Source organism: Oncorhynchus nerka, linkage group LG25, assembly GCF_034236695.1.
Source record: "Oncorhynchus nerka isolate Pitt River linkage group LG25, Oner_Uvic_2.0, whole genome shotgun sequence".
NCBI classification, from domain to species: Eukaryota; Metazoa; Chordata; class Actinopteri; order Salmoniformes; family Salmonidae; genus Oncorhynchus; species Oncorhynchus nerka.
In genome coordinates, this window is record NC_088420.1 from 50,278,169 (window position 1) to 50,285,088 (window position 6,920).

Genomic DNA, 6,920 nt, shown 5'->3' on the forward strand with positions numbered 1-6,920 from the left:
GGTATATATACACAGGGGATAATGGAGAACATGGGCGACACCTGGAGGTGGGTGGAGATAATCACAAGGACAGGTGAAACAGATCAGGATGTGACACTGGCGCCATTTCCCTGTGAAATCAAAGACAGAGCTCCCTCGCAGCTGCTTGATTAAATATGTTTCTATGATACAATTAAATAGTCTCTGCCTTAATCTTTGGATTGAGTTTTCCACAACAATATGTTATAATATACACAACTGTTATTACGCTATTACAGTAGGCAATACACTGTTTTGCAGGTCTACCTACCTTGGTGAGGGTGGACAAAGGGTGAATGGTGCGGAGGTTCTTGAGTTTGACCTGTGCTAGGCTGGACACACTCAGACCATTGGCCCAGGAGGTTCAGCCAGATCACCTTATAAGCACTAAAGACAGACATTTCACATATTACTGTGTGTGTATACTCAAAATAATACCAACTGGAATTGAAGCCCTTGTTTCTAGTGATTTAGTGATGACCCACTTCCTTGTGACAGGGATAATGCTGGTCGTCAGTACCGTTAATAAAGGTCTGAGTCCTGCCCAGCCTCCAGCTCGTTAGTGAGGCTCTGGAGCACAGCCATGATTGGCCCCACTCCACACCGCCGCTGTGTGGACAAAAGAGGAAACAACAAGGACAGTATGTATCCATCAAATCTGAAATGGATGATCAACTCCTGAAACAGCATTGAATTGGTCTGTTTAAAATGAATGTATGTATAAAAAGTTCAAAGTTCAACATGTTTGTATGGATTGATTGCGAGGCTGTTTTTGACAGGAGAGGTAGGAGGGTGGTGGTGTGGCCATGGACAATGCTGGGGTGGACCTGCAGTCTTCCTCCCATCAGAAAGCAGAACCGTGCTTGTCCAGATTGGTCCTGCTGCCGATGACCCTCTCTGAGAGAACCCACTCAGCCTTCAGGCCACATACAGATGTAGGATCTGAATTTGACCAGTATTGTCGTAGCAAAATAATCTTGCAGCAACAGGATTTTAACGTTTAGTCCAAAAGGTTACTTGATCGGTGGTTAAGCTATTAGCTGGACAAAAGTAGGCTACATGAAAAGTGCAATATTGTTAATAGGTGTGGTAGTGCAGGTTTTCAATTAATATATGTAAATCCCAAAGCTCATCTGCATTTCCTGCGGGGCAGGAAAATTCTCATCAACAAAAGAGAGGTCAAATTAAGATCCCACATCTTTAGGTCATCACATCCACTGATGTGACACATGGTACACTGTACCATGGCGTTAGCCAACGGCCAGGGTTAGAAACAAATATGGTGTATAAATGCTCGATTACTATTTGGCATGGTTTATTCACAACAGGAGTAAACCTTTGCTTAGGGAAAATAAGTCATGTAACTGTACGTTTGACTTGAAAGACTTCTCAGCCGTCTGATTTCCTACTCCCTTCTCCCTAAACTATTATAAGGGGCCATGGTTTAGTGAGTTACCAGTTGTGTAAAGTACCTAAGTAACAAAATACTTTGTCGTTTTGGGGGGTATCTATACTTTACTATAATATTTTTGACTACTTTTATTCTTACTCCAATACGTACTTTTTACTCCCATACATTTTCCCTGACACCAAAAAAGTACTCGTTACATTTTGAATGCTGAGGTAGGAGAGAATTATGGTCCAATTCACACACTTATCAATATAATCCTGTGGCCCCAATTGTCATCCCTACTGCCTCTGATCTGGCGATGATGATGATGTCTGGGTGTGCCCGTGTGTCCCGTAAGCGGCAGGAAAAAACTCAGAGAATACTTTTATTTGTCTTTAGACCCACATTCAAAAGTGTCAAACAGGCATGAAGATTTCTTGCTCAATGGGCGGGGCGGGGATCACTTTGGTGTTTCCACCTACTTCTGGTTTAGGACCATCATGCGTGATGGGACTTACAACCAATTCCCTAGTACACCCAGCCTGTAGACAGTCCAGTTAGTTAGTTATAATGTATTCAGCTGGTTATTGCATTATGTTATAACAACCTACCACTAATTTCAAGGAGATGGAAAGTTCAAGAATGTATCATTCCGAAAAGTCGAGCATTTTCATACAGTAAGTAGCCTAGTGAAGCTCGATGCCCCTGCGGTCGAAGGTGCAATAAATGAATAGCGGAGGTTACGTCTTTTGACACTAGATGGCAGAAAATTCATTGCTAAAAGTTCGCATGGGAACGAGCTCTATAGATGGAACAAGAAAGCTGTGCCCCCAAAAAAACTATTGAAAATGAGCCTTGCGCTCACTGTGGTGACGTAATGATTTGATGGGGATGGTGGGAAGCATGGTCTGTGCTGGTGCACGATGTGCGCACGGGAGATGAGCGTTTCATATTCTTGCATGGATATTCAGCGAACACGGGATTTTATTGCGGTGAGTGTTTTACATTTCAAGAATTCTCCCACAGTGATATATATCATGTTGGACTACGTTCCTTTTGGAGTGCATTTGTAGAGGTTTCTTTTTTACATTGCGTTCACAGTCAGAATATCATTCATGTTGTAGGTTACTTCTAATGGGGAAACTTTAAATGTGTTTAACTACTATAGTCTGCAGCTTATTTGGGTAACTTTAGTTTAGTGACAGTGTGGAGTTTTGAGAATCATCGATTTTCCTAAACGATGATGATGACGATCACGAAGATGATGTATCAATTTAATCTAACCTTACAAATAGATATTCATTGCAGCTACATGTTCATAAAATACATTTAGGTTGCAACTGCCTGATGGTGATTACTTATCTTTAAATACAGTTTAGTTCAGCTGCAATATCTGTTCGCATCTCAACTGATCAGATTATCTCCAACTATCATAAAAAGACAACAGTCTCCATGGGGCCCAACATCTCTGACTGCAGCATTAGTGTGATTTACATGGTGGGTAATTCAAGCTCTTCTCTCAGATCATGCGTGATGGAACTGTATTAAGCCCATTGGACTGAACTATGCTCATCAGAGCTCATCATCAGTGGGTTAAACCCTATCAATTCCAATGAAGGCAGGGCATCACTGCTGCAGGCTGCATCCCTAACTAATCACCATGGGTCAGAGACCAGCATCCTCTGGGACCCAGTTTCTCCTGTCAATCCTGTGGCCCCAGTCCTCAATGCAGCATCTCTGGGTTGAGACTGAAGAAGCAGAGCTATGGTTGACCTCACCACTGCCAGAGTCCTTTGGGAGGTATCGAATCTGATCATTTCTTTTGAGAAGTGGTGTATCCTTATTGACAACCTGGGAAGAAGGATCTGGGATTTCCCTTCCCCTTGGGGATTATTGGGTTGTGGATATTGACGAGTTGGGACTGAGCAGAGAAGAGAGGGGGTATCTGGCATTCAGCCTGAGATGGACTCGGGAGCTGAGGGGAGCCAGCACCAGCACCAGAGGAGGAAGCCTGTGACACATGCATTGGAGGACCAGAAAAAGGTAAGTGGAGGCCACTATGCTGTCGGTCTCTCTGTCTGTTCCCTAATGACCTCTAGGTAGCTGCCCTGAAGCCCTGCTCCACAGTGGTCATCATGTCACAAACAGGAGCTCGTTGATTTTGACATAATGATGTTAAGGTGGTGTATCAAATCAGCGGATGGTGCACCATGTGTCTCAGTGTCGATGGTTGATTCTTTGGACAAATCCTCTGCTGACATCAAAATGTGTGCATGTCATAGGACTAAATTATTGAGTAGTGATATAAGTCATTCTGATTGTCATCTGTTGGAAAACTTAGAAATGGTATGAAAGAATATAAATTATGTATGATGGCAGGAACAAAAGTATTGTTATGCTTGGCTAGATACAATATGCATATTTGCAGAGTTGATTATGTGTCTTTTATAAGAGAGTTATTGGAGAACCCGTCCCCCCATCTGTTCAGGCCTTAGACCAGGATCTTATAAGGGGGTTCTCTGCGGTAGCTAGGTTGTCACCCCACCCCACCTCCATGGCTGGCAGCTGGGCAGCATATATTGGTCACGCTTTGCTGAAGCGTCAACTTTGAACTGTGGGGCTGTCGTAGAGATTATGTAATTTGTTTTGATAAATCGCTTTTGATGACTTCCCGTGTGGAAGTCTCCCTTTGAACAAAGTAAAGCTCGGTGTTGAGTATTATTACATTAGACCCCTCACTCACGCCTTATGGCAACCTAATTGCCTTGTTACTCCTAACTCATTGTTGTCCTTCATTCAGCCGACCCTTATTTGTCATTAGTTCATCTGTGGCTGATAAAATGTTATATTTGTTCAGACCTGCGGTTTCTATGATTCAGGGTTCTTGGATTCTTGATGGGTACAGGTAGAAGAATGCTGTTTGTTAAAGGGAAGAGTCACACATTTAGAATGTTATATCATTTTTGTGCGTCTCTGAGCGATCTTCTATCAATTCCCGGGGCCATACGATGCAAAACTCGTCATACTGGCTGTATTTCTGCCTGCTTGAACGGCGAATAGCTCAGATACACATGGAAACATCAAATGACCCCGGGAATAGATAAAACATCGCTCAGAGATGCACAAAAACAATATAACATTCAAAACGGGTGAAGCTTTTTTTTTTACGCATCGTAAATCTCCAATAGTTTGCCAAAAGTACAGTACATTAAAAAAAAGTATGTTAAACATAAGTGGAGAGGGTCAAAAGCTTCATGTTTCTCGGCGTGCACTTCACTGGGGACCTGAAATGGTCCCACCACAGCGCTTCTTCAACCTCAGGCGGCTGAAGAAATTCGGCATGGCCCCTGAGACCCTCGCGAACTTCGACAGATGCACCATTGAGAGCATTCTGTCGGGCTGAGTCACCGCCTGGCTCTTTCGGAGGGCAGTGCCATCAGCCCAACGCACCGTCTGGGGTACGTTGCATGCCCTCATTAAGGTCTATTCACTGTGCTACCACGAAGACGGTACAGGTGCATCGGAGCCGGGACAGAGAGACTGAGAAACAGCTTCTATCACCAGGCCATCAGACTGTTGAACAGCCATTAATAGCCAGCTACCTGCATGGTACTCAGCCCTGCACCTTGAGACTAATGCCCCATGTATATAGATAGAGTCATTGAAAGCTGGTCACATCATATTCTGTTTATAAACTGTTGTTTCCTCAGAAGATGATGTGTATATAATGTATTCTCATCCTATATACCTACTACTGTACACACCATTTTCTTTTCCAAATGAAATACTGTCCCTACACACCACATATTTATATTCTGGATTCTCACACATGCACACTCTAATACAGTGGGGCAAAAAAGTATTTAGTCAGCCACCAATTGTGCAAGTTCTCCCACTTAAAAAGATGAGAGGCCTGTAATTTTCATCATAGGTACACTTCAACTATGACAGACAAAATGAGGGGAAAAAATCCAGAAAATCACATTGTAGGATTTTTAATGAATTTATTTGCAAATTATGGTGGAAAATAAGTATTTGGTCAATAACAAAAGTTTATCTCAATACTTTGTTATATACCCTTTGTTGACAATGACAGAGGTCAAACGTTTTCTGTAAGTCTTCACAAGGTTTTCACACACTGTTGCTGGTATTTTGGCCCATTCCTCCATGCAGATCTCCTCTAGAGCAGTGATGTTTTGGGGCTGTTGCTGGGCAACACAGCCTTTCAACTCCCTCCAAAGATTTTCTATGAGGTTGAGATCTGGAGACTGGCTAGGCCACTCCAGGACCTTGAAATGCTTCTTACGAAGCCACTCCTTCGTTGCACGGGTGGTGTGTTTGGGATCATTGTCATGCTGAAAGACCCAGCCACGTTTCATCTTCAATGCCCTTGCTGAAGAAGGAGGTTTTCACTCAAAATCTCACGATACATGGCCCCATTCATTCTTTCCATTACATGGATCAGTCGTCCTGGTCCCTTTGCAGAAAAACAGCCCCAAAGCATGATGTTTCCACCCCCATGCTTCACAGTAGTAGGTATGGTGTTCTTTGGATGCAACTCAGCATTCTTTGTCCTCCAAACACGACGAGTTGAGTTTTTACCAAAAAGTTATATTTTGGTTCCATCTGACCATATGACATTCTCCCAATCTTCTTCTGGATCATCCAAATGCTCTCTAGCAAACTTCAGACGGGCCTGGACATGTACTGGCTTAAGCAGGGGGACACGTATGGCACTGCAGGATTTGAGTCCCTGGCGGCGTAGTGTGTTACTGATGGTAGGCTTTGTTACTTTGGTCCCAGCTCTCTGTAGGTCATTCACTAGGTCCCCTCGTGTGGTTCTGGGAGCCCCAGATCGAGGGAGATTATCAGTGGTCTTGTATGTCTTCCATTTCCTAATAATTGCTCCCACAGTTGATTTCTTCAAACCAAGCTGCTTACCTATTGCAGATTCAGTCTTCCCAGCCTGGTGCAGGTCTACAATTTTGTTTCTGGTGTCCTTTGACAGCTCTTTGGTCTTGGCCATAGTGGAGTTTGGAGTGTGACTGTTTGAGGTTGTGGACAGGTGTCTTTTATACTGGTAACAAGTTCAAACAGGTGCCATTAATACAGGTAACGAGTGGAGGACAGAGGAGCCTCTTAAAGAAGAAGTTACAGGTCTGTGAGAGCCAGAAATCTTGCTTGTTTGTAGGTGACCAAATACTTATTTTCCACCATAATTTGCAAATAAATTCATTATATATCCTACAATGTGATTTTTTGGATTTTTTTTCCTCATTTTGTCTGTCATAGTTGAAGTGTACCTATGATGAAAATTACAAGACTCTCTCATCATTTTAAGTGGGAGAACTTGCTCAATTGGTGGCTGACTAAATACTTTTTTGCCCCACTGTATATCTACTTTGTACTGCTATTTCTTGATTTCTTGTCGTGAAAGTTAGTCAAAGTTAGTCAAATTAGGCAGTTGTTTTCACAGTCCACATGTGCCCCAACTGTGCCCTCCTTGAATTAC